General features: G+C 45.8%; 1 protein-coding gene across 1 annotated transcript in view; it reads left to right on the top strand.

The window, feature by feature from the left end:
• The window catches only part of LOC144106558 (uncharacterized), a 232,500-nt gene that overhangs the window by 48,902 nt on the left and 155,869 nt on the right, over positions 1–27,729 (top strand). The window lies entirely within an intron of this gene.

The raw sequence follows: 27,729 nt of genomic DNA, 5'->3' as shown, positions 1-27,729 counted from the left end.
TGCTCCTCTTTTTCCGACTACGGCGATTCAACCTGAAAATCATGAGCTGTCGCCTGAAGAAGAATGGTCATTTCACGCACAAACTGTTGGTGCGACAGTCCACTATAAGTATTTATAATACATTCTAGTTGGGTGTAGTGGCAGGGGTGAAAAATTAATTCAGATCCTTGGCTTGTTGGCTTATTAATTATCTTTACCACATGGATTAGTTACGTATTTGGGGCCACTCGTCACCGTGACGACAAAGATGGAAGATAGTATGAGCAACAGAACTTTTATATTATAGGTATTTTCAGCTTGCTATTCGAACACGCTTGCGCCTTTATTTAATATAGCTTATGCCGTCGAGCTGGAAGTAAGACGGCAAAAGTAAACACTGTGTAACACTGGGCAAAGCAAAATTTGTTAGCAGGCTGGTAGGCGAAGGTGAGTCGGGCCCAGCATTTTGAGATGGGCAGTGGTCAGCCAGCCAACTAGCCGTCAAAGCTGGGTAATTTCCAAAGCTGAGGAATTTCGGACATTATATCAACAAAATAAAGCAAAGACAAACACGCTGCGATGGGACACACGAAGCTAAGCCACACAGGGTTGAGGAAACAACACAAAGACAAGACTGTCACCAGCTTCGGCTTATTCGTATTGATCCTCGGTTAGACCACCTCTCTGCGATTTTCCCTCCTGCTAAACTCGGGGTGACAGCAGTTGGACACCGAGGAATAAAAAAAATCCTAAAGAGTGCATTATACGAAGAGAAGCGGCACGACCAGACGATGCGGCAGGTGCAAAACACATGGTCCGCGCTCCTACCTCCAACTGTATGGACGGTGGAACACGTAGCCCCGGCGTGTTCTTCGCGGCGTGCTCCGACTCAACCACGTACTGCGCTTGTTTATTTAGTTTTCTGTTTGCTATTCACTTCTCGCCACCGCGCGGAGGCGCATACATGTGAGAACATTGATTTCAATTTCAGGTTTAGGACTGGAAATTCTGACCATAGTGAGGTTCCGCCCAGGAACCAGACCTTGTTCTCGTGATTCGGTAGCTTTATGGTGCCTGGCACCTGTTTGCAAGTTTGATCCCAACCACTGCATTTGCATTCTAGTCGAGGCAACCACGCCAGTGTGATAAGATTTTGGCGCTACTCGTTGCATCCTTCTTGGCTTCAACCAAGTCATGCACTAAACTTTTTAGAGCTCAGATTTCGATCATCACTAAAGCGTATGCACTGCGGATGTGGATATCTGCGTGCGTGCGTGCGTGCGTGCGTCACAACAGCCACGTTAATGGCGCCATTCACTCCTACGAAACCTTGCTTTGGAGGGCGGAGCTGTATCGTCTTGCGGACGATACGCTCATCGTTGCGTCGATCGAGGGCAATACAGGTGCGTCACGTTTCTGTCCTTCGATACGTATATAGCCCAGTTTGCAGAAACATTCTGAACGCCCAGGCAGGTGGCGCGCATCGCGCTTCGTGGGGTCATGGAGGCGCGGCATTTCCTGCAGCGAGACAGTATAGCTTAGTATATATGGGTGGCTCCGTGTGAAGCTACACTTTAGCGCCAAAAGCTTGAAGGGTAGAGGGCCGTAGTTGGAGGGGTTCGCTGTGTCCTATGCTCGTGATTCCGGTGAGGTCCAAATGGCGCGTGACCACGTACACGGCGCCGCGATCACGAGTCACGATCTCCTCCGTCGCGCCGACCTTCTTCTGCCGGCTCTCAGATCAGGACAGAAAAAAAAAAAGGTGCGCCTCCCCATTTCCTCGCTCGTGTTCGGGGTCTGCCCGCTTCAATGGCGGTTGTTTAGTTCCTGGTTGCCTAAATAGAACCGCTCGTTCGGGTCGAAGCGTCGATAAGAGGGGAAAACAAAGTATCCACTAGATGAAAAGGGTGAGGGTGATCTTGTGCACGTTGTGTAGAGATCCCTCTTCTGTGTCTCCGTACTGTAATCGCTTGTTGTGTTCTGTTTTACTTGCACGTCTCCGGGCCAAGGGCAAGAGCATCCGCTTTACTCCTACGGCAGATTTCATAGCCGTGGCCTCTGGGTCGGCGCGACTGACGAGTCTCATTGAGCTTCGGCAGGGGTGCGCCAGACATTGGGGTCTGGGCGCAGACAACTTTCCGCAAAGAGCAAGTTCACCTGGCCATAATTGAAGCATTGAATATAGGAGATTGCCATGCAAACTGACGATTTCACACACGCAATGTTAACCTGTATGTTCAGTTAACCTAAAGCCGTTTTGTTATTTTCGCCGCTTGTCATAGTTATACATCTCATCATGGTCAAACTGCAACTCAGGAGCGGGTTCAAAATAAGTGACATGACTAACATAAGCACCAGTAGCTGATTATGCTGTATGAAATGCTCCCTTCAGGCGTGTAGCTGGTTTCTAGGTTTCTATTGGGTGTCAGGTGTCCGTCTGAAGGTTTATAAATCGGGGGTGGAGACAGCCGAAACATATCCACAGAGCACTTCTCGCTGAAGGCCCTGCATGCGCAGCAGAAACTGCTTTGAGCACATGCTATGTCACGGAAGTTTATTTTAACGGCCGAGCAGCCGGCAGGTGTTGGGAGCCCCCACTCCAATTCGATATTCATGCCACCTTTATGCCACAGCTTGTCTAGTGACGTTGTCAGCCAGGTTCTCATTCTTTGACAAATACCTCCTCACGAAACCTGATCTCATCTTACTCCATAAGCTCGCCACCCCCGGTTATGCTTGAGGTTGTTGACGTAGCCCTGAGGTGATGTGAAATCTCTTTTGCAGTGTAATATACGCGCCCAGTACAGTCGTCCACAAGTAAGGAAAAGATATTTCCGTGACCAACAGAACACATTTCTCACTCCCGCTTAAAAACAAATTCTTGCGACTGTGGTCACCTTACAAGAGGCTAGCAAGGTCTACTTCTTTAATCCTTTATGACTTGCGGCCACTATGAATCGGAGAGATCGTCGATATTGTGCCTTGTGCATTCGGAGTGCTATACTGTCGTTGAGTGCGTGCACCTGAATCCTGTATTTTATTGGGCTGATTTTTTTAAAACATTTATTTACATTGTACTGGTATGCAATCTTGTAAGCCACATTTCATAACAGGTTTTATACGCTCTCCGACGTGTACACTGGCTGATTATGCTGCGTTCCAGTAAGGAAATATAAAGGAGAAGACATTATAAGGATTCCTGTAAGCATTATGGCATAATTTTACTTTTTGTTCCGCTTCTTTGAATAGCTTTCCTTTGTACGAATACTACCCACAATGAAGTTACCTACCTTAATCCTGAATTACAAACGAGTCTGTTCTTTTGTGCAAAGTGAGTGTTGCCGTTCACATTGATTTTACCTACGAGCATTAAGAGGCCTGCGGATGTATGAGCGAAGATGTGCAGCATCAAATCAACAGTGAAATCAGCAACAATCCATACGACGCCAGCTTTGGTCACGGTGAACCCAACGAACACACCAGCGGGATGCCAACAGTGAGCGCCTTCAGTTTAGCTTGTCTAGGGTCCCTCGATGCAGCGTTCCTGCACTGAGGCACCCTAAGCCTGCCGGGCCTCCTGCATGCCGGCCTGAGCATCACTGCGTCGCTGTGTGACGGCGACGTTGGCTCAGCGAGCACACTTGGGGAGGGTATTGTGGAGACGGGGATAGGAGAGGGAACGGAGCTGTACACGGGGCGGCTGTTGTCTTTAACGTAATTCGGTTCACGGTCGTGTCCCGAACCGCCCCCTGCCGGCAGGGCACTCCGCATCGAAGCCGGAATCTGGTCGGACGCACCTGCGCCTCCCGCCCCTCTGTCTTTCGCTCCATTCTCTCTTTCTTTGTATTTTTTCTTTTGCGCTTCCATCACTCGTTCTTCTTTCTCGGCGTTACTTGTGCTCACCCGGCTTCTAAGTTTGCACGATCTCACCGTGCGCCGAAGAAGGTGACCTCCGTTCGCTCTCCAGGTGCAACGACGAGCGTTTGCGCGTGGTTACTCGTTTGTGGGTGCTGAGAAAGTATGGAACGCGGTGCATTGACGACCACGATGAAAGCGGGTACGTCCTGCTAGACCTTCGGGCAGGGATGAAAAGATGGACCCCGCCATTCACGCCATCTTTGAGGAAAGCTGTCGGAACGATCGATGATGGCGCAAGAACGTGGCGAACTTACCGTTGGTTCTACATCAGAGGGTGCATAAGCCACCTACCTTAAGCAGTTATTGGGAATTTCCTCGGCCGTTATAGTCGTGTATCCATTTTTGTGTTTCGCGCACTCGACGTTATTTTAGTAAGATCGGGGTGGGCATCGAATTCACTGCAATGATCAGTGCAGCGGTGCCAGTAGTTTTCCTCCACACGTTTCACACGCACTTCGTCCACTCACCGCACAGGTGAGCGCTGAACACTCTGCTAGCCTAATGTCTTCCTAGCGTTGGGCGGGGGCCAAAGGACCAGTGTGTTCTTGACTCCCTTGTTTAAAATTAACCACCACCTCACGGCTTTCCTCGGTATTTTTCTTCAATTTTTGTGGTCGGTCACGAGGCCTTAACAATATCCTTTTGCTACATTCTGCCTGCGTAGTTCGCATTCTGTACTATAGTGACTGTGTCATGCATAGTTGGTTTAAAACCCTGTTTTCCTCTTTTTCTATGGTTAGCACTTTTCGTGCCTCATCTCATTTTAGTTTGGCCTGGAGGAAACATCAGTTTGTTTTTCATGTCTTATATCTCGTTCAAGCATGGTGAGTGTTTTATATTAGGAAAAAAAATATCGCATGAGTCAATATCTGTCTTTGCATCAGCTACTGTTGGGCTCCTTGCTAACAATGTTGTTCCCTAGAACATTCGATATTATGGAAACGCGTACTTGTCGAATATTTGTGTTGTTTGTGAATGTTTAACAGCCAGCTGTTTTTACTATCTTGATTTTTTCGTTTTATATTATGCTCACAGAGGTGGGACCGTTTTTATGCCTCGTATTTAGTCCTTCTGTTGTCTTAATATATTTCTCTGCGCTTGCATCCAACCCCCCCCTTCACCTTGGCAACATATGAACGCAGTAGTGAATAAGAGCTTAAAAACCTTCGACACGAGGCCATCCATCAACAAGCTGAATAGTCTGAGGTCAGCAAGAGCTTCCGGTCAATCGATGGGTCGATCAATCAGTGAATTAAGGGCATAGGAAGGAAGCAGCTTTGCTGCCGATAACCCTGTGCGCTTGACTCATTTAACCTTAGTATATGTAGGCTGGCAAAGTAAGTTATAACAGAACGATACCCTGGCCTTGGCTATAACCTCGAGTGCTATCAAGAGCTTTGAGGTGCGCATGCTCTGTGAAGCAGTGCCTGCATGTGTCGCCGTACCTAATTTCTTCGGTCTGCCATAACCGGCTCTCATATCGATCGGAAATGTCGAATAATGCGTATGAAGCGTCATTTCCACTTCTCTGCCTATTAACGGCTCGTTGCAAAGAGACTGAATGCATTTTTTGTCTTTTATTTGTGTTTTGATTGCTTTTCTTTCCTCGCGAGTCTAACACCCCCTGCCGGCAACACCGCAAGTGGGGTATGGGTGCAACATCCACTCACGTCCTAACTGTGGATTACAGGTGCGGATGGAACGACCAGTAATCGATTTCCATCGTCGGTGCTTATCTTGCCGTAGTAACGAAAGGACAGGTAACGATAAAAGAAAAAAGAATAACGATCAAGGAGCTAGCGTCGAGGCAACTCAAGTTTCCTCTAGACTGTTCGCCGGAAGACAAGGAAGCGCCGCTTGTCGTCGGCATTGATTGCAGCACATCTGCCGCTTCCTGTTTTCTGTGTGGTTGCGAGGTTTGGCACGTTAATCTATTTTCTTTTTTTGTGTGTGAAAGAAGAAAAACAAATAACCTAACGGCGCGCATTGTTTGTCCGCGCGCTATGCACTGCCGCTCCACAGCGAGTACTATTTTGGAGAGGGCGGCCGGGGCAATAGGAACTTAACTACAGGTTAAACTATAGTTTGCACCAGCTGTGGAAACTGAACGCGCTCACTTTCACGCCACGTCGGCTTACATACCTATGAAACGTATTCATAGCCCAGATATTGAGCGGCGCCATTTCCTGGCAAACCAGGAGAATGAATGGCCTGTTTTTTTTGTGTCTGTCATAACGGTTCGCGCAAGGCTTTTGGTCTGATAGCTTTCGACCTGAGGACTTTGGTCCTGAAAGGCAGCGTGAAAAAGTTTTGTTGCCCGAATTTATTGGACATTTTTTATTCTTTTATCGCGCGGCACGACTTCACAGAGAGCGTCTGGCTGTTAGCACACGCCTAGATGAGCCCGTTTCAATTCGATCACCGGAAACGGGATTCTTTGTGGAAAATAGTGGCGATATTATCAATAATTTGGATCTTGCTGTCGACGTCAGTGGTTTTGGCTGCCTGTTCCTAGCCGCTCACTTTTCATTTATTGATTAATTGATTGATTGATTGATTGATTGATTGATTTAAAATAGCGTATTATGTAAAATAACCCGATCCCTTCATATTTCTTGTCTGTGTTACAGCCTTTCAAGCTTTGTGTACAGGCGCCATCACTGGGTGCAACAAGTATGATCCTTGTCTATTCATAAACTTCATTCCTGTTCTGGCAAAGGTTCGCGTCTGTGATTCTGACGACATGTTCGCAGCGATAATAAAGTGCCCATTATAACGCGGGCCTAAAGAGTTCCAACTGCTCTGACCCCTGAGACCGTCTCTTCTTCCAATTTTATTGCTGCAGTTCGTTTCCTCTCTATTGTTCTCTTCTTTCCGGTTTCTTTCTTTCCCGAGACCCCAGCTCTATATTTTTTTCTTCAGATGGAACGTGCCCACGTTTTAAAGCAAATGATCTGTAAAATTATAATAAATTCAGCTGAAACTGATTATGAATTGATTTTAAAGCCCTTTATTCTCGCTCTGCACTCTTCTATCTATCCTTTCTTCGTAATATCGTGCTCAATGTAAAGTGCTTTTGCTTCCTTTCAATTTAATGCGACAACTCGCAAATTGTTGCTAGCAGTTGGCTCTCTTTAATCGAAAAATTGTAATAGAAACAATTTTTTTCTTCGGTTTTTACCTCACGGCACGGGCAGAACACTTCTCACACTAAATTAACGGAAATCGGTTTTGGACCAGCGTAACGGCTCGCCTAACTGGCCTTTCCGAGGATAGCCTCGGGATGAATAAGAAGAGTGCAGCTCTGCCAGTGGAGCGAGGAGGTCTTCTCATCGGGAAAGAAGATGCGCTTAACGCGAAACTCGCGAGCAACGAGAAAAGTAGGACCCAAGCGAAGACCAGGAAGGAACCAAGGAACAGCAGAGAAAAAGGCTTAAAAGCGGCGGTTCCTGATCAAAACGTCCCACTTTGGGAGGGTTAGGAGGGAAGGAGAGTACGATAAAAGTAATCAGTCGAGGGAATTAGGCTTTTTTTCGAGCGCTGAGACCTTTTAGTGTGCTTCTTAGGCTAGAGAAGTCAGTTCTCGAGAGAGTGGTAGAGGTCACTTAAAGAAAGAACAGTAGGGGGTCCCTAATTATCGTTATACGAAAGCAGTTCGTTAGCATTAGGTATTCTGATTGCTTCGAATTGCTTCTCTTCTACTTCTTATATTCTCTTAATGCTGTTATGCAGGCTTCTTCCTGTATTTCTTTTCTCATTAAAGGTTTATTTTTGTTCAACTTTGCTGTGATCGTTTCTGAGTCAGGCTTTGTAATTTTAATATTTGTTGAGTAATTATCAGTCACTGTCAGCATCTTAGGTCATTATCAGCCATGCGCTGTTATTCGATAGTCATAAGTCATTATCAGTTCTGCAGTAATTTATTTCTGTTTTTCTAGCCGTGGCAGCTACCTTCTGGACACTTCCTTTATCCACTATTACACCTGCCAACAATGAAATGTAGCTCTACCGTGCACCAGCCATGGCAGGTGGCAATTTTAAACAACACCCAACTTTGTGCCGCCGCACGATGCTTGACACTTTTTGTTCGGCTTCTAATTATCATGGTGACGACGATGATGATGGTGATGAGGATTATGATTGTAGAGTGATTGTTGTTGTTGTTGTTGTTGTTGTTGTTGTTGTTGTTGTTGTTGTTGTTGTTGTTGTTGTTGTTGTTGTTGTTGTTGTTGTTGTTGTTGTTGTTGTTGTTGTTGTTGTTGTTGTTGTTGTTGTTGTTGTTGTTGTTGTTGTTGTTGTTGTTGTTGTTGTTGTTGTTGTTGTTGTTGTTGTTGTTGTTCGAAGCGGCTTCGGTTCGTCTTGTCATCGCTTCGGCCGTGGTATACAGTCAACTAGAATGGGCAGAGTAGCAGGCGTTGGCCTCCATGTGGCCCCAGCGGCGTTGCCAGTACGGACCGGCTTTCAATGGATTCGATCGCAGCGTCTCCTGAAACGTTTAGCACCATGGGGTTCGAGTGATCGCAAGCGGCCACGACTTTTCACATAAATTAGTCGACCCACCGGCTGCGTAACCGAAATGAAATATTTCGTCTCTTTTGCGCCAGGCAGGTGGCGCGGCAGTCGCCAATTGTGTTTGCAGAGAAGCTTTGAAACTAGTTCAAGAGTGACTCCAGCAGCGCCGCTTTGTTCGCCAGTGGCCGGGTAAACTTCCCACTTAATGAAGAACCTATAAAGCACGGGTAGAAAACGTACTTCTGGTCGAACAAAGATCGCCTGTCTCTTTATTTTTTTTATATCTCATTCATGTTAGTGCTTCATTAGTATTTCTGTGTTTCTTGTTAGATTATTGTTATATATCGATGCCACTGTTGCTCCTTCTTGCCTTTTAACACAAATAATTTAACTGGTCTTAATCTAATATTTTGTTGTGATGTAATATTTATGCAACTGTTGCTTCTTCTTGCCTTTTGACAATATAATAACATAAATTATTGTGATGCAATCTTTTGTTTCAAGAGGAATCCTCTTGTACTCTGTAGTGCTTACAATTTTAGTTGATTTTAATTTTTATAATGCCTTGTTTACTATACTGCTTTCTGCACGTCACGAAAGGTGCAATGTGATAAAAGGCGCAACGGCTGTTGAAGTTTACAGAGTGCAATGTTTCTCACTGGGAGGCAAGGCCTTGTCCGGCGTACATTAAACTCCTTTTGCATCGCCTTACTTAGTAGAATGTCCCTCTTTTAAACTTTTTAGCTCATGATATATACCTGCTTTCTACCGAAATAAAGTGCAAATCAAAATCAAACCAAATCAAGGCAAATCAGTGAGAGTCCTTGCCGCGCGATGCACTTCTTTTCTGGGCACGATACTCGTTTGTCGAGCACAGCTACAGCCTTGCTGTCTTCAGCACCCCTCCTACTTTGAACTCCCTCATCCACTCCCTTCAACCTATTCCGTTCAATATGTAATCTTATCAGCTTTCCTTACCTTTTCTTTGCGGTTCTCTAACCGTAGAAGTAGCTTTTGCCCAAACTGAGCTCTAGATATAAACAGGTTTTGCTCCTGCATAACGTTGTGCGCGCTCTTTTGTTTTGTATGTTTGTATGTGTGTTTTGTGTTAAAGTTGTTCTGTAGTCTGCTAAGTATGAAAAGATGTAACAAAATGGGCAAAAGCGGCCTTGTACCGGGGCTCCGTGTTGGCGAAAGGTTGTCTTGCTTGTGTTTTGAATGGCATCTCTGCTCAGTCAGAGAACACCGGGTCAATATTCCCCGCCATTACGGTGTCTATAGAAATCAGGACCACTATTCATGTTTGCCGACTTTAATTATGGTACTTCTCTTTATCCGCACTGATTTCTGGGAGCTTCCTCTGTCGCTGTTCTCCCTTCGGTCTTCCTATCGTCAGACACGAGGATCGATTTACTGTACAGAAAACATTGGTGTCACTTTACATAAGACGGATCAATAAAACGTGCCCTGCAGTATTCCTAAATGAACTAACCATGTCCTTTCTTTTGATGCTTTCACATTTTTTTGAGTAATCTTCAACGTATTCGTCTACATAAGCTCTCACTTTTCCAAGGTCAAAGCATGCCCATGCAAGCAAAGCCAAATAGGAAATGCTCAGCTAACAAGTGGCTGCTCTCTATCTTTGGGATGTATCTTCTCTTTAATTTATACTGGCTTGAAAATATCTTCGTGTTTAATAAGTCCATAGTGCAGATATTTCCGGGAGTGCTGCTCAAACTTCCGGTATACGTAGCTATTGGAAAAGAACACACTCGTTCTCATTATCCCCAAGCAATCTTCGCGCAGTGTAAATTTCTTTTCATTACCTGCGCTGCAGCCTAATTGCGCCGACTGGTTCTCTGTTCCTTCTGAGCGTCGTCGCGACCATCCCGACGAAACTCTCGCTACTCTCGTCAATGCCTTTGTTAGCTCCCCTCATATCCTCCAGGCGGCAGCACAGGCACACCCTTGAAATTCGGGAGAAGAGCGCAGCAGCAATTGGAGCGCCCGATCTCTGTTTGCCCAGCCTCCCACCTCCCCGTTGCAAGCGCGCTCTTTACGCCGTCTGCCCAGCAGGCATCCTCCTCAACGCCGGTAACCCCTCTCTCTCCTCTCCCCTTCTCCCGTCGACTTAATAATTAGGCTGTCTCCAATTCGCTCCTCGTCTCTAGGTTTGCAGAGGTGGCTCGGCTCCCAATCAGGAGCTCCGTTTATTCGGGCACCGACAAAAGCCCTATTCGTACGTTTGTTTAATGCTTTACAAGTAGCGACGCAATCGTGAAAATTACAGTAGGAGAGAGGAAAAAATTCGTCGCTTGTTCCATCTATGTGCAGTATTAGTAAAACCATGCACTGTTTGTAGAAGCTGTTGCTGGCTTGTCCTAACCGGGGGATGATTTCGCGTAGGTCTTGCATGTAAGCGCAGTTTCTTATAGACTGTTAGCTGTGTGTAAGCCGCTGACGGTAGCTGCAGCCTCGCTATACACATTATCCATTCGTGAGTCGTCACGTGTGAGTTGGTTTCAGATTTCGGCCTTTCAAAGACTGATGACGTTGTTTCTCGGGCGGAAAGCGATGATTATATTCCTTTGCTATTCTGATTTGATTTATGTAGCACCCTGCCAAAGTATCGCACGAAAGAAGGCCCCCATGTTATTGCGACAGGCTACATTTAGAGTTGGGCGATGTAAATGGAATTGAATGACCAGCATGAATCCCTGCTCCAGCAGGGACATCCGTCACGCTGTAGTGTATTACGCAGAAAACAAAGCTGCGCTGGCTCTGTTTCGCTATCTGAAACTTTATTCATTGGTCGTTCAACTTTCAAAGCGGTCAACTGTGCTATAAATATACGTAAGTGAACGAATACTGACAATAAACTACGCGTTTATCTCAAGGGCGTCATGTTCCAAATACACAAATAGCACAAACAGCTTTAACTATTCTTTCTGTCTTAGCACAACAGCTGACCGGGATAATCCACCCTGTCATGTGTTTGAATCCGAAAATGTTCTTGCTGCGACTGCAGGAGTTTATGACTGATAACATTTGTAGCTCATTTGTCGCAATTTGTTTTCTGTTTTCTCGTTCTTTTGTGTTTTTTTCCTTCCATCGTACAGAATCCTACATTTGGCACTGTGTAATGGTGGTCTACTGTATGACATCCCATTCTTTCTCGGGCCTTTCCGGTCTGCAGTGTTGCACAAATAAATAGAATGAAAAATAAGAAAGGCCACAACTGCTTCAGTTCTACAAAAAAAAAATTGACCCTGAGCCCTCAGTCACATCCATCTCTTACCCCTCCTCCCCACACCTTACCTTTCCTTTCCTCTGCGTCCACCTGCCTCAAGCACACCACAGCATGTCTGGACCACTAAATCACAGAAGGTGTACTCGACGCTGCTACGTATGTCGACGTGTTCGCGCTGCCAACGCCAGCTCTACTTTATACGGGGTCTCCTCCCAGGCGCCTGGTCTTCATACCCCTTGTCACGACCACTTGGGGGCGCTTTCCGGCCCGCCGGCAGCGGCAGGGCGGGAAGCGGGTGTTGGCAGGCAGACTCTGTCCAGCCGTTTAGATACCGCCACCGCGGCAGCGCGAGGGAGAGATGGTCCAGGAATCCTTAATTAACGCGCCCAAGCGCATGGCATCCAAACGGTAGTAATTTACAGTGGCACGTGCTCCTGAACCATGACATTCAACGGATCGCACTGCACGCAGCGCATTATAGGGCTAAAAAAAAACAGTAAAGAGATTGCACGTTCAGCTTCAACTGATTGTGTGCACTCTCCTCGCGGAGTCAACAGGCTTTCAATTAAAACTGCCCAGCTTCGTTCAGAGGGCGATCGTCCAGAAGCGACATGTTCGGTTGCTCGTTTCGCACGAGGCAAATTTTTCTGAAGATAGGCTGATATTGGAACGAATATGTTCTTGCGCTGGAGCTTAGTGCTCCGCCCCCAGATGAAAGCGTAGTAATTGTATATGTGTAGCTTCACCGGCACGTCTATTGATTTGCACAGCAAAGCTCCTGGCCTGAAGGCTTCATTGTCCGCCTATCGTTCGGGTGTGAAGCCAGATTTATCAATTGGTAATGCCTCGCTTTGTTTTCATTTCACTTAAGTTATTAGACACGTACTGCCTGGTTAGCACGTGAATTTTAACTAGTTCCTTTCGAAATAATACTGTGTTATAGCTTTAAAAACAAGAATTTGAGTAGATAAGAGAAAAGACGAGCGCTTGTGATGTCTGTTCTCTTCAGGAAGTCCGCTTTTTTGCAATAAAATTCTTGTCACGGTCCCCTGTTTAGCACATTTTAAGCCGAATGCGTCTTGTATAGTTCACGGTTAGGTTGTTTGTTGCAGTCCTAACAGAATATTAATGTTCTTTTTTTTAGTACAGGAAGCGGCGCAGTATCTTCCTCACTTGCCGCCGGTCATCTCAACCACGCCATGATGAGAGGGTGTACATGGAAGGCGGGTCTGGAATAATTTTGACCACCTTAGGGTCTTTAACATACACTGATATCGCGCAGTGCGTTTCGCTTCCATCAAAACGAGGGTGCCACCGCGGCAGGTTCTAGTAAATTCGGACGGTATTGTGGACGAAGCTTAATTACAATGTAAACTACGCCTTCTTATCGCGATATTTGGAAATTAGCTCAATTTATTCAGAATGCATTATGGATGCTTAACAGGGCAGAAGCATGCGTTTTGATCGTAATCAGATGCGTCTTCATAAAATTTTGCCTGTTAAAGAAAGATTGGCAGCTGTAACCGGGATAGAGCAGTCCCTGTGCTTTGAACGTTCATTATCGTCGGACCACACGGCTAAAGGCTAATGCTGTCTCTGGAAAATTTTTGAGCCCACATCCAGTGGGAACAGTCCTTAAAGAAGATTGTTTCACTTCATTGAAGTTTTCCCTAGGTCACTTTAAGTCTCCTTTCGACAGGTCATATATCAGCGCTTCCAAGCCTAACTTAATTTTTTTTATGGATGGAGGAACCGGCATATACGGTCCCATAAGTTCAAGCCTGTCTGTTCGCTATCAGTTAATTTTTTCACACTGAGAAAAATACGAAGTGTTTTACTCGAGAGTTGTTGGATAAATCCCATTCAAGTGCAGGACTCCTGAGTACTCTTTCCGACCATGCGTCGCAAGTTCACGCAGCTGAACGTAGCATAACCTCTCTTTACTTGTCGTGACAAAAGACAGTTTATAAATTTCAGACTAATACATGTAAACGCAACAAAGACTTCGCTGGCTTGTTTTATCACCTTGGCCAAGAACAGGAGAGCCAAGATGCATCTGAAATGGGTGTTAGCGGAACGTTTGAATCGGATAATAGATGTTTCGTCACCGCAAAAAATATTTTTTTGGGGGGGGGGGGGGACTGAAGCTATGAAGATGCCCTATTGCTTAGTTAGGCGCATCGCGATGCTACAGATTTGTGCAAGGCTACCTGAACGAAAACAGAGCGAGACCGAAGCTGCGTTGTCATCAAGTGAACCGCGACATCCGAACATTCATTAAGCTGAAAGGTGTCGCAGAGACTGAGCCTTATTTGAGACTGCATAGCATTTACAGCGGAGATTATCAGAGAGCTGGAAGACACGCGTTCGCGAGCAATCATTTTTTACGGTAAATTCAATTTTGATTACAACATGTGATTGTGGAATTGCATCAAAATTTAACTGTTAGAATACTCATCTATACCTCAGAAGGTTAAGTTATTTACAGAAAATACAAATCAAGGAAACTTGTGGAGACACAACATATCGGTAACATGAACTTCTTAACTTCTTGTATTGACGCAATAGCAAGTTCCTTATTGCTGTCATAGCGTTGATTTTAATGCGTTCACTGAGCTAGCAGTCTAAACCGCTCGATAAGGTAACGTTTACTGAATTGCGCCGAGCAGACGGCTCATAATCAGTTGGACACCTCCAGGGGCCGTGCAGGTGTGCTACTCGCAGAGTCGTAACAGCTGATGTCACCCGTCTATTTCGAAAACTTAGCGTACGAGCTAATTTGTTCGAGGCACAGCTCTCGTAAAGCGAACTAGGGCTGTAAATGCAGACAAAAAAATAGACTCAATTTTCTGGACGCAAATTGTCTACCAGTGCAATCGTCTGTGCAATTGGGTGCACCAACAGAGCCACCTTAGTGGGATGCTGGCCTCTGAGTGTCAACTTGCTGCCCACCATAAAGGCTCTAATTTCTTACAGGTATAGCTACATTTAAAATGTTGTTCTAGAGAAAACAGTATTCCTGCCATGTGGCCTACCCTGTAAACTATCACCTTGACACGATGGATAGAGATAACGCTATTAAGCTGATGCGAGACGTGCCAAGCATCTGGAACAGTCCCGAGCGGATTCCGTCATCAGTGAGCTCTCTGTACTCAATGATGCTGGTTAGTTCGAATCTATGTGCACTCATGTTAATGGAGGAAGGGGCGTTTGCTGCGGCTGCGACGGTCACTTCGTTCCGCGGCGCGCTTAAATGTCGGGGAAGTTTATTTCTCATTCAGTAATCTCTGTAATAACTGACAGAGATATAGGCCAAGCAATACAATATAACGGTTAAGTAATGGACAGCAAGGACATGATCCTTGCTGGCACACACAACGTCAGACCAACATAACCAACAATTCCGGACAAAGCATTCTTGAACGGAAAATAGTATATGAGCACAATGTTGCGCATATTTTTACATATAATTTTTTTCACATATACAACAATCAACGCATCCGCACATCCCCCCTCGGCAGACTTGAATTTTTTTTTGCTATTAACGTTTTTGCTAATGTTCAAAGTGGTCTCCATTTCTTTTCTAAGGCAGTCTTAGGTGCTCGATGCGAGTGATGGAAACGATATGAAATACAGATTTTGCTACACATCGAAACAATGAACCATTACCTTCAATATTTTTATACAAATACGGTTTTCCAATATTCAAAATTTTTGTCCGAGAATGTCGCTCATTATATGCGCGAAATGTAAACCAGAAACGGCTGCGACTAGTGCCCCTAAGTGTTCCGCCGATCTGATGATATTGAAGTCAAGCTCGTGAGTTAGAAACCTTCGAAAACAGGTGTGCAGCGTTCTCTCCTACATTGTTATAGACCGTCTTGCAGGTCTTTTTTTGTGATAAACTCATTTAGGAGCGAGCGCACAAGTTTAGGACGGATTGAAGGGTTTATATGTGTGCGTGAATGCCAGCTTCGTGAAAGTGAGCTCACAAAGGCAGTCCGCAGGCATTGTGCGTCACCCAGTTGTGTACGCGGAAGTCACAGAGTTTTAGCGCAGGGAATCCAATTCAGGCGACGCCATACGCGCTAAGTTGACGTCAAACTGCGACGCGCGTAGGCAGAGTGTCGCGTTCCGGTATCGACGCCTACGCTGCTTCCTCTATTGAATCTGTTAGAGGGACACTCGGCACAGGTATAATACGGGCCGAAGAGAAAAGCCGGCTACCTGCATATGTAAACAGATAGCTTGGTCCACTTGCGCGGCTTCCCACATCGCAACCCACAGATGGGTCCACCTACGCGCATCAGTTCATATGAGTGATATAGTAATCTACCTTCCGCATAGAGAAATCGAATCGTCATGAGTTCGCCATTAACCGCGTCGTTGCGGCCACATTTAGAACTGCGGCGGGTAGGGTTATGTACAAAGCCGGAAAAAAAGGTAAAAAAAAATATTCAACCGACCCAGGCAGTCACGAGACTGGTATCGATTTTCATCGTTGTATTTACACTGCAGGCTGCCACCAATCTGCAACAGGTTTTTGCGGTTTGTATCTCGATGGCACAGGACAGAGAGCGAGAAACATTGAGGGGAGAGGGGGAAAGCTTCTCCTCGAAAGCATGTTGTCTGTCGCTTCCTATTCAGTAAAGGTGTTGTGGACGAATACATATGTTTGCGCCGCTTATTTCCATGGCTGATGAATTGACTTATGTGTATGTTGCTTGGCCTACTCCTGAAAAATGCTTGCTGCCTGAATAAACACCTCCTATTTAGCCTTTGGGAAGAACCTTTCAGATTAGATAAAAAGAGACAGACCTTTAGATAAGCTCCAGGAGACAGGCAGTGTCCTAACACTCGCAGTTGGGTGGTTTTCGTTCGTAGCTAGGCTACAAAAGAGAGAAAAAAGTGGAAGCTAACATGGTCGTCTATCTTACTTCAAAGGGAAGAGAAGCAACTAAGGTCGTGAATTTCCCGTTTTTATTATTCTGTGCTCCCAATTCTTACCTCATTAGTTGTCGTCCTCCTCCAGCACGCTTCGCGACCAGTCGTGACTGTGCCCCTCGCCTCCTTTCTCTTTCTCTTTTGAATCCCCTAATCTTTAGTTCCCAATGCAGGGCAGCCAATCAGAACATCCTTCGGGTTAACATTTCTGCCTTCCCTCTTACTCTTTATCTCTATCCTGCACGCTTCTGTTATTTTAGGCAGTGATGATTGAAAGGACTTGGGACTTTATCTCGCACACGGAAGAGGAGTATATAGCAAATTATGCTTACCACCACCCAAATCACTCCACTGTAAGATCAAGTGTTCTCTTATTATCTACAATTAGGCGTGTCTTGCGCCAGCGACAGTAACCTAATCTATGAAAATTTGCAGCCCTCGTCTCCTATTTTATTAGTTTTATATTTTATCTCTTTATTTGGGCGGGCTTATCTCAGAGAAGTGACTCTAAATAATTACAACTTCAAAAGCCTTTCTAAGCACTATATTGTTTTTAATTCTTCAATGATGGCTCTGGTTTTCTGAGATCTGTGAAAATCAGAAATCTACAGATTCCACCTAGATGAATCTTACATTCTTTTGAGCTAAGACACACGCATGACTGAAAGCAAGAAAGTCATTTGCATGGTAAGACGTCAATAATAGTGTGGCCATTATCGACGCAGTTTTATTTACAGAACTCTTTGGTGACCATCTTTTAAGAAGGCGTTCTGAAGCTTAAAATCGAATACCTGTGACAGGAAACATAAAAAAATTAGCTTGGTTCCGAAAAGCAGCAGTTTATCTCAATGATTAATTGTCAGTAGGTGGTGCTAAACTGCGTAAAAGCTTTGCTTTGTAGCGGTAAAAATTCTGCCAGGAAATGTTCAAATGTACTGATATTTCTGAATATGAATGAAGGAATTGAAGACTCTTCTGCATATTATATATATATATATATATATATATATATATATATATATATATATATATATATATATATATATATATATATATATATATCTGACAGACACAAATATCGACAGACACACCTCGTTCTTTCCACGTACGATCAATGAGCGGAACAGGCCGCCAGCCGGCGTCACTGAGTGCTGCACGAAAGATCAATTCCGCGCATTCTTATCTGATGTGTGACCTAGCGCGCAGCTCCCTTGCGCGTGTCTTTCATTTCATTAAATGTCATTGTATTTATAGAGTGCGGTTGTCCTTTTTCAGTGCATGCTTTCCCTCATCTATTATTAGCTGTGTCATTGTATCTGTTTTCTGTGGTACTTTCAGCCAAACGAGCAGAAGTTTATGTGTTTCTTCCCCTGCTATAATGCCTTCGGGCGCTGCAGGTCTCTGTAATAAATAAATAAACCTGCACTAACAGCCCTTACTTAGCTCCTCTATGCTAGCCAAGATGTCCAGTTTTCTTGTACTTTGATTAGTATTTGAATACGTCAGGCTATTGTGACAGTACTGGACTTTTATATGAATGTTACCGAGAAACCCGGCACTTTACGTGAGCATTGAGTGTAAGTTAGACCATCTGCTACTACGGTGGACACTGGAACTAACCAGGCGCGTTGTGTTCTTCCTATTTATCCACCTCTTTTCTGGCTCCCTGCCAAGAGAGGCGCAACAGCTCTTTTCCAGAGCGTCTCCACTGCTTCGCCACCTTGCGGGAAAAATATCTCGTCGCTTTCTTCTCTCTTCCCACGTTCCCGAGCTCCCCATGCCACTGCCGCCTTTTCCCTCCTGTCGCTCTCATGCCGTCGCCAGGATTTCCCTAATTCCCTACTCTCATCCGCACACATTCCCCAGACGTCCCCATTTCCCTGTTCCTTCGCTCCCCATAGTGCTCCTCTGTCCTTTTGGACGCACCCTTCTCGCCTGCCAGAAGCTTTCCGATCGATTCATAAACTCTCCGCAGTCTGGCAGTGACAGCGGTGGAGAAGAGGCACGCAGCAGCCACCAAGCGAGCGTCGGTGGCGCTGTCTTCACGCAACAACCACCAAGCAGGCGTCGGTGGCGGCGTCTTCTCTGCGACGCACGCGTGCTTTTTCTGCTCGGTTAACGGCTTCTTTCTTTGTTTGTTTTTCACCCTCCTCCTTCGTGCTGCCGCCCAATGACGGCAATATTTTCCCCAACTTCCCCTGTTCCGCGGGAAGAACGACGGAAGCGGAAGTCGTTGGGAAAGCCTCGAAGCTCCATCTAGGTGCATGCTTATGCGCACACAAACGTACGCACCCTTTATAAACAGAAGCGTCGCTCCAGTCAGAGGAGGCGGAGCGGCGGCTCGTCTCATCCGCCCGAGTGTATTATTCTGCCGCATTATATGCTATCGCATTATGTGTTATGGTAAGCCTTTTGTTTAATTTCTTTCCATTTCTTTCGTTCTATATTCGCCGGGAAAGTGCACCTTCGTGAAATTTCTCATGTAAGAGTTTGTGCGCGACGCTGGAGCTCGTGGTTAGGGGGCGACCGGGTTGTTTATTTCTTGTAGAGGTGTGCCATCAAGCCCCTTCGGAGTCTGGAATTATGTGGAATTTATTGGTCTCTTCGCAGAGGGTAACAGCGCGATGATATAAAGACGAAAGGAGTATGCATAAACACAGTGCTGCTTTCTTTCCTCCTTCACTCTCTCAAAAATATACGATATTCTTTTTTTTTATTTGATAAGTGTGCCATGAGGCATAAGTTGAAAAAGGAAAGGGGGGAAGCAATGCACGGGATTGAAAGTTAAAAGAAGGAGTGAAGAACCGTTGCGCTGAGGTAGTCGCGGAGGTTGTTAATGATATTCAGGCCACGTAGATGCCTATTTCTGGCGCAGTAATGTTTAGTTAGGCTTCGAGGTAAGTGCTAACGTTCACACGAATCAAACGTAATAATGGCTTGCATTCTAGCGCTCGTGAAATTTCAAAAGCTGCTACCGACATTTCAGTAACACTGAGCAATTGTAAATAACAAAAATAACCTGAACCCAGTTTGTATTAATGAAGCGCGTATGTAGACACAACACCAGGGTTGTCGTGCTAATAGAGTTAATTTTAAAATTGCTTTACACCCGACGTCGCACTTTTGGTGCCATCGCTGAACGAAGCGAAGATTGCACAAACTGGGAACAAATTAGAAAATAACTAAACATTCGGGATGCCGCCTGTCATAACGGTTGCCTTGGAACATCTGACGTAAAAGAGTCTCATTCGTGTGCCATAAAAAAAGAAGTAACAAATTTAGACCCAGTTTCATCCGGCAAGGTCGTCGACTGGCACTCGCAAAGTATTTCGGAAGCTGCCTTTCAGGGAATCTTCGAACCTCGCATGAGATTGACACAAGGACCATATCGAAAAATATTGAAACTGCGTCTCAGTTTAAGACTGAGCCTCGTTTAAAACCGAGGATCTGTATTTCTTTTTTCTTGGGCTTAGGCTTGCTGCCAGCACACTCAGCCAGCAGAAGTGCGTGCTTACGTTTCTGTTCCAGTAAATGCTATCACGCATTTTAGAGTGCTCCTTAGATTGAATTTGTAGATAATGCGGTAGAACGGTACTCTTACGGTACTCTTACTGTAGAGCCCTCTTGAAGCTATCGACATTTCAGTCACTCTGAGCGGTATTAAACAAAGAAATTTACCTAGTGACAATGTCGAATACTGAAGCGCGTAAGAGAGAGAACATGACTGCGGTATGATCTAGACTAGAGTTGCCTAGTTGCAAAATTTTATTTCAAGATTGCTTTAGCTCGCTTGTGGCAGTTTTTGCAGCATTGTTGAACGTTGCGCAGATTGCATAAAGGAATAAAATATAAGAATAACTGAAAATCTAGGACAACGTCTGACCTTACGGTTGCCTTTAAACACTGAAAGAAAAAGAGGGTAGGCCAGGCGCCATAAGAAAAGAAACAAGCAAGAAATTTAGGGGCAGTTTCGCATAGGAGGCTGTCGACTGGATCTCGAAAAGCCCTCTGAAATAGGTTTTCAAGCGCACTTTTAACATCGCATGACAGTGAAACAGGGACCAGATTGAAGTGGTTTTTAATTGCGTCTCCCTTCAAAGCGGAGCCTCGTTTAATAGTGATGATTTATTTCTTTTCTTGTTGAGCAGCTCAGCCTTGCTGCCAGCGTACTCAGTCAGAAGAAGCGCGGGATCGCGTATCCATTTCAGTAAATGCTATCGTGCTTTTTAAAGTGCTCTATAGCGTAGGTTATGTGGCGGATTACAAGTAGCTGGACAGTACAGCCAACGGAAATCTGCTCATAGAGCTCTGACTTAAAGGTTATGGCAGTTTAGTTGATGGGATTTGACGTCCCAAAGCGACTCAGGGTTTGATGAAATTCGCAGTGAATGGCTGCGAAAAATTTCTATCACCTGTGGTTCTTTAATATGCATTTGCATCGCAAATCACAGGTGTCTCTAGTATATTTCCTCCATCAAAATCCGGATGCCGCTTTCGTGATCAAACACACGGCTTTCGAGGCTATGAACTGTTTCCGGCTAAAGCATGGTTTTGTTTGAGGGTAACTGGAAAAATGTGCGTGAACCGGGCTTCACTAAACATATCATGGCTTAGAAGCTTCGTTACAAATTCTGCCCGGTAAAGCGGGACAATTGTAGCGACGGTAACACGCACCATCCTGTGGGATTGGCATGCACACGTCAGATGTCAGTTAAGTTAAATCAGGCTCACTTTGGAACGTAACTTTTGTTCAGCCGTCCACAGAAGAAATCCAGAACTCTCACTCAGCTTTGTGTTATCGTGCAAAGAAAGGAATCGTGCGCTGTTGCGCATTTTGTGTCTGCCATGAAGCACGTCCACCAGTCGAATGTTCACTGCATCAACGGGCCGCGTTCACGCGTGGAACGGTTCTTATAATATATTGCCTCGTTTTATAACCGCATACAATTGGGCAGTACGCAAGTTTTGTGGTGTAACGCGAAATGCAATTTGTGCAATATATGTGGTTCTTAAATATTCCGGACAATTTCTAAATTACACACGCGCGACGCATTATGCACTTGTCAGTATCTATTTCCATGGTAGTTTGACCCGCCAGAAGTTTGTATGGTTTGAGCGTTTACTGTAGCGAACATGTCAATCAAACCTCGAAGTGACTGCCGCCAATCCGACAGTAGGACCCCCAGAGTTCTCTTTCTTCCCTTCTTTTCTGAACAGAGGAGGGGGAATGTTCCCCCCGCTACATTGAAGGTCTCGCCGCTAAACGGTGGCAGCCAATTCATCTGATTTGGCGGATCAGTCTCCACCCCCTCATACACTGTTCTCGCAGTCAACCTTGTCTCTCCCGAGCTGCGGCTGCGAAACTCCCCTCTGCAATTGCTTCGCGCCAGTCTGAGGTTGCTTCCACATTTTCCTTCCCCACACGCTTCCCCAAAACGTACGTCCCAACCAGCTGAGTCACCATGTCTACTAGTGCGTCCCGGGAACTCATGCTTTTACTACAAGAGGGAAGAAGAGAGGAAGAAAGGAGAAATAGACATGTAGAAGTCCGCATAAGAAAGAGGGGAGGGAAACAACGAGAAGGAAGCATACAAAAATAGAAAACTCGTAGTTAGGCTTAAATTATATGGAAAGTGAGTCAGTACCTTCTAGAATGGGCAGGCTTCTGCATAACGAGGTGATGCATCGGAATGATACTGCGAGAAAGTCGTTTTTCTTTTCCCTTTTGTGAGGATACGAGAAGCGCAGGGGAGGTGACTAACTTTCCACCCCTCGGTTTCACCCATCTGCGAAACGTGGGGAGTTCGCGGCGTGCGCGGCGGAATGCACGAGCGACGGGGTTTTGGGGAGTGTATGAAGGAAGCGGGAGGGCTTCCCTAACAGTTCCGGGAAGAAGGGTAGCTGAAAGTGGGGGAGAAGCGTGAGAATGTGAACTCTGGGGAAATGAACTCCGAAGATATCAGAGAGGCAGAGGCTGCAGTTAGGGGGCGTTCATGACTGCTGGATCATAGATCTATGGTCGGGAAGTGGGGAGAGCAGCGGTTGACGGTGTTTGGCGGGACATCGTTGAAGAAGTTTGAGGATGTAAACTGTATTACACGTGCTGGGAAAAACGAATGAGGCCGAGGAAAAACCCCAACGTTGTGCTTTGAACGATGAATTTGGATGCGAAATGGCGAAAGAAGAATTAGCAATAACGAAATCGAAATAGTTGTTTGAGCGATAGTACACGACCTGAATGTTCGAACAACAGTGAATCTGGAGGACGTGTATTGTTGAATGAGACTGCGACTCAGCTACTGCTCATAGCGTGAAACTCTTTTCAACGGTTGTGCTTTCCCTGTCGTATTGCTCCCCTTCACTATATTTTTTATGCCAGGTGAGAATGATCGGACGTACGCTACGAAAAGAAAATTAGGGTAAAAACAATTTCAAGAAATATATTTCATGCTTGTACCTTACAGAGGAGATCATGTCGTCAATGCTGTTTTTGGTCAAAAAGCTACAGATCCCCACTTTATGCGTTCTCTGTCAATAATAACCGTCGAGTGGGATAGTCACATCCGCTCCCCGACGATCCCTTTGGAAGCCTTAGTGCACAATCTCGTCAGGTTCATCGAGTCGTGTAATAGCTTTTTTTTTTTTGCACGAATCCGTTTCAACGCATCTTTGACGTGAAGAACGATCCGTGACGTCGGCTTCCCTGGGATTTTCTGTGCCCTCCTCGAGGCACCGTGCTTCGTGTCTCTTGTTCTATCGTGTGACGGAGCGCAGCTCATTCATTAGCGCAGAACACGCTGTGAGTGTGTCGATATGAACCACGCCCTGTGAGGATCACTTGCGCCCCGGAATCGGATGAAACCGGATTAAGCGTTCTTCTCTTTACAGCCGGCTAGGATTTCCTCCCCTCTGGAGCATCCGCTCTCGTTCTTAAACGACATGTGGAGGCTGTTTACGGCGTTTTCTCTCTCAGGGATTGCAAGGTGGGGAAATGGGGATGTATATGCACTGCATAGACCGTTGGTGGGACGGAACAAGAGAATAAAATTGGAGACGCCTTTCCCGCGTATTCGGATGTGATGGTCCCTTGCATAACTGCTGCTGTGGGCCTTCTTAGAACCTTCAGGCGTCTTTGTGGCTTGCACTGTGAATTTTGTGCGGTACAATGATTAGATGTCAGTAGTAGTTGGGTATTGAAACGGGCACGATTAGGCAGCCACGGAAATCGTAGTATGGCATATTCAGTGCATTATCAACGGAACTGGATGGTTCAAGCAGCAAGCCGTAAGCCACAAATACTACCTCGAACCTCTCTATCCGGGAACAACTATAGTAGTTATTCCCTAAAAGGGATACTATGAACAGTGCTTCGTTTGTAGAAGCCCATGAGTACACCTTGTGTTAATATTATACCACTGCTGTGGTTACTGGTAAGAGGAAAGATTAATCCAATGAGCAAAAATACGACGCATAACACCAACTACGCTTCCTGTGTGATATAGACCAGTCACGACCCCTTGGGGCACCTCCTCCGCCAGACGTAGCAGTGCATATCAAGCGAGACATGAAAAATAATGTCCAAAGATCTGACAGGTAGCCAGATGAGATATGGCAGTCGCAAAATTTTGTCCAGAGAAACAGCTGAATGCACTGGAAGTGCGACGGAACTAATACACTGCTGACCCCAGAGAACCGAAAAATTAAACTCAGGTGAGGATGAGTGCAGATCCAGAATAAAAATCCACAATGCAGAAGTCCTTTTTTCTCACTCGGCATAACGACACCTTGCTATAGGCCCCGAGAAAAAAAGGCCTGAAAAATCTGCTCCCGGCTTGTTTTCAACTGTTCGTTTCACTCCCACTCTCATCGTTCCCACTACCTCGTCTTCTCTTAGTTTTCCTCGCTGAGGTGTCATCGTGCCTCTTTTAAGCTACGCGCCTCTCTTCTGTGTTCTCCGAAAGGCCAAGCCTCGTTTATTCTCGTCTTTTGTATTTCTTATATACTTTATTACCTTTTCCCGAATTCCCCACTTAAGCAGCCGGCTGCATTTTGCCTCTAAACGCATCAATGGCTTTTATTTCTCTTCCCTACTCTTTCCCAAGCTGCAAGTTGTTTTCCCTCTCCTGTACTCGCCCGCTCTTTCCCCACTCCCCACACAAGCTCGCCCTTCGCCCGAACCCTTTGTGCTCGGTCTTCGCGTGACGTCTTCTTCCGTTGTGCCCCAGACGGCTCTAGCCACCGCTCATTTAGGCGGCAGTGGCGTCACGGAACACGTCCCTGCTGCACTCTCCCCACAGCTTCCCTATTTCCAGCCCCGCTCTATAAAGCGGTCCTCACCGCTGCCTTTCCCACACGGCACGCATACCAATCATCTCACCCTTTACCCCGCCTGCCCGTTTCATCCCCAATCCCACGGCGTACCGCGCCGCTGATGGATTAAACGGGTTCCCTTGTTCCCAAAGCGAGCGAGGCGCACCATTCAGTGAAGATATGCGCTGGCCTGCGGGCGAACTGGGTGTGGTGGCTGACTTGGAGGGGGCGAATCCGATAGGCGTAATCGATTCGCATCAGGGAAGCAGCGCCCGAGGGCGGTGGATATTTTGTGTTCATTTTTTGTTGTTGCTCACCTGTTTCGTTTCACTTCTTCAAACTGCCTGCTATCCTTTATTTCCGCTACCCCAGCTCAGGTGCCGCCGATTAGTGATGGCAGATGCCGGGGTGAGCAAACATCTTTTACCTTCCTTTGTTATTTTAAATAAATAATCACTAATGATAATATTCCTGAGAAAACAAAAAAAAGAAAAGAATGCGTCGGGAGCCGTGGTTAGCCTTCTCAGGGGAGAATTTTTTGGCTCCTTTTGGGTACTCTCGTTTCGATTAGTATGCGGCATTTTGAAAAACGAAAACGCTATGAATAACCTCTGCGAAATTATATGAATCCAAAAGGAAATATAATGCGACGGGCCAGATGTAGTGTGTTTTCGAATTTGATCGAGGTTCTTATGTTTAGGCTCAGGAATGCAATGCGTGTGCGCACTTTTCTGAGGAGGGAAGTAATTTTTCTGCGTAGAAGAATAGCGGTGTAGTTTTATCGGTAATTCCGGGGGCAGAGCAAACATTCACTACGTAAGAGCCATAACATAGAAAGCTGCGTTTTCGTCAAGTTTTCGCCCGTTTTAAAGCTTCTGGCGTGCAATGGTCGGCTGTCTTCTTTTCATTTTTATCTCTTTCACTGGATGCCTCAATTTTCTGGAGAAAAGAATCAATTTTTTAATCCGTTATTGTTAGAGCACCATTACCTCACAAGTGGTCCCGGCAATGGCGGCTGCGTATTATACTACTTCTAGGGAGAGGAGCAATGGAAGTGAAGAAAGAAGGGAGAGAGAAGACAGCGCGAAAATGGATAGCGTCGGGGAGTCTTTGGCCGACGACGGATTACGAGGGAGCAAGGATTGTAACATGGCAATTGTAGGACTGATGATGCAATCCGCCACCATGTGAGGAGAACACTAATGCTAAAGCAAACACTTCAGCACGAATCGCATTGATCATCTGCAACTTTTTCTTATTTGTACAGCGGAAGCTTTCGTAGCGTCTGTACGTAAGCTTGTTTCCAAATCTACTGATAGGTTATAAGCAGAGGTGTGCGATTAGCATTTCTAGACACCGAATCAAAAATAAATAACGTAGCTAAAAACTGAATTTATTCGTTACTCGTGGTGATATTCGTACAACCAACATTCACGCGAAACAGTAAAGCGCTAATAGTGGTGCTATCACTCATGAAGTTGAAGCTGCAGCTGTTGGAAGACGCAACACTGATCTTCACGCGCAGCACCATGTCGGGATATCAACTACGTGACCACCTGATCATCGTGTACAGTGGTTACGCTCTGCTATTGACGACGACGGCCACTAACTAACGCCACATCTCACTTGATTAGGGGGACGAGAATTATGAGCCGCATTCTTCGATATAGGAATATAAGGCAGCTGCCGCATTTGATGACCCTGGCTGAGTCCTGTTGCGTCGACCAGTCTTGAAGGTTTTCTTCTGATGCATCATGAATCCCGCTACAAGAATTGACCGCGTGGCGGCGCTGAACGCGCAGAGCAAACGTTGCAGCCTGTGGTGCGACGTCAGAGTGTGACCGGTTTCTCAAACAGCCGTCCAAGATAAGAACAGCGTACCCGTTTCGAACTTCTTATCAGTGATTTGAAAATAATTTCAAAAATTTAGATCTTATTAAATTAATTTCGAATAATTTTAAATATGCAATATATGATTCGTTCAGCGCATGAAATAGGGGAATATTTGATTCGTTATTCGAAAATTTCCCCTGACTGAAGTATAGTATTTCGAGCATAACAACTGCACGGCTACCGGCGATCACAACCGTTTCCACTTATAGCAGTGCGCAAGGCTCTGAGGTTAGTTTCCGCGTGGCCACTGGTTCTACGGCCTTGGTGGCTTTGAGATAGTGTGTAGATCGAGACAGTGCTTGCGTGCGTTGCCTGTGACAAAATTTCGTTCCAATGCAACGCCCTAATCTCCCGTCAGCCGAAAGGCGGGAGGGGGGGGGGGGTTGAAAACGTGGAAGCGCTATTTTGTAAATCGCTCCTCAGCATTCTCAATTTTCAGATCTAAAAAAAAAGGGATGAGGAAAAAAGGCAAAAAAAAGGCGCCATTTAGGATTCTACCTCGGAAAACAAAAATCATAACAGTAGAAACGGCAGTAAAAAAAAAAAACCAATTCCAAGAAAGCAACAATCATCGCGCGTTCGCAAATTTCTGGCGCTAGGAACCGGCCGAGCCGGTCTGCTCGGGGAAGGGAAGAGAAGGGATAGAATACATTGAGATGCAGCGCATATAAGGAGAGGGCGTGCGTGAAAGAGAAGCGATTGCGGCTCACTCAAATGGCCTCGACTCGAGGCTAGCAGCTGATGCGCATTGGGGAAGTGTACGCCCCCAAGCCCCAGACGCTCCTCTCTCCGATTGCACCACCTTTTCTTTTTTAGGTTTTGCCTTCAAATGTATACATAGTTCGCCCCCGGGCTCTTCGTGGTCCTTCTCCCGACTCCTCCTTATTTCACGCAAATGCAGTCTCGGGCCTTCCTTTATCGTT

Source organism: Amblyomma americanum, chromosome 10 (assembly GCF_052857255.1).
Source record: "Amblyomma americanum isolate KBUSLIRL-KWMA chromosome 10, ASM5285725v1, whole genome shotgun sequence".
NCBI lineage: Eukaryota > Metazoa > Arthropoda > Arachnida > Ixodida > Ixodidae > Amblyomma > Amblyomma americanum.
This window is presented reverse-complemented; position numbering and strand designations above follow the sequence as displayed.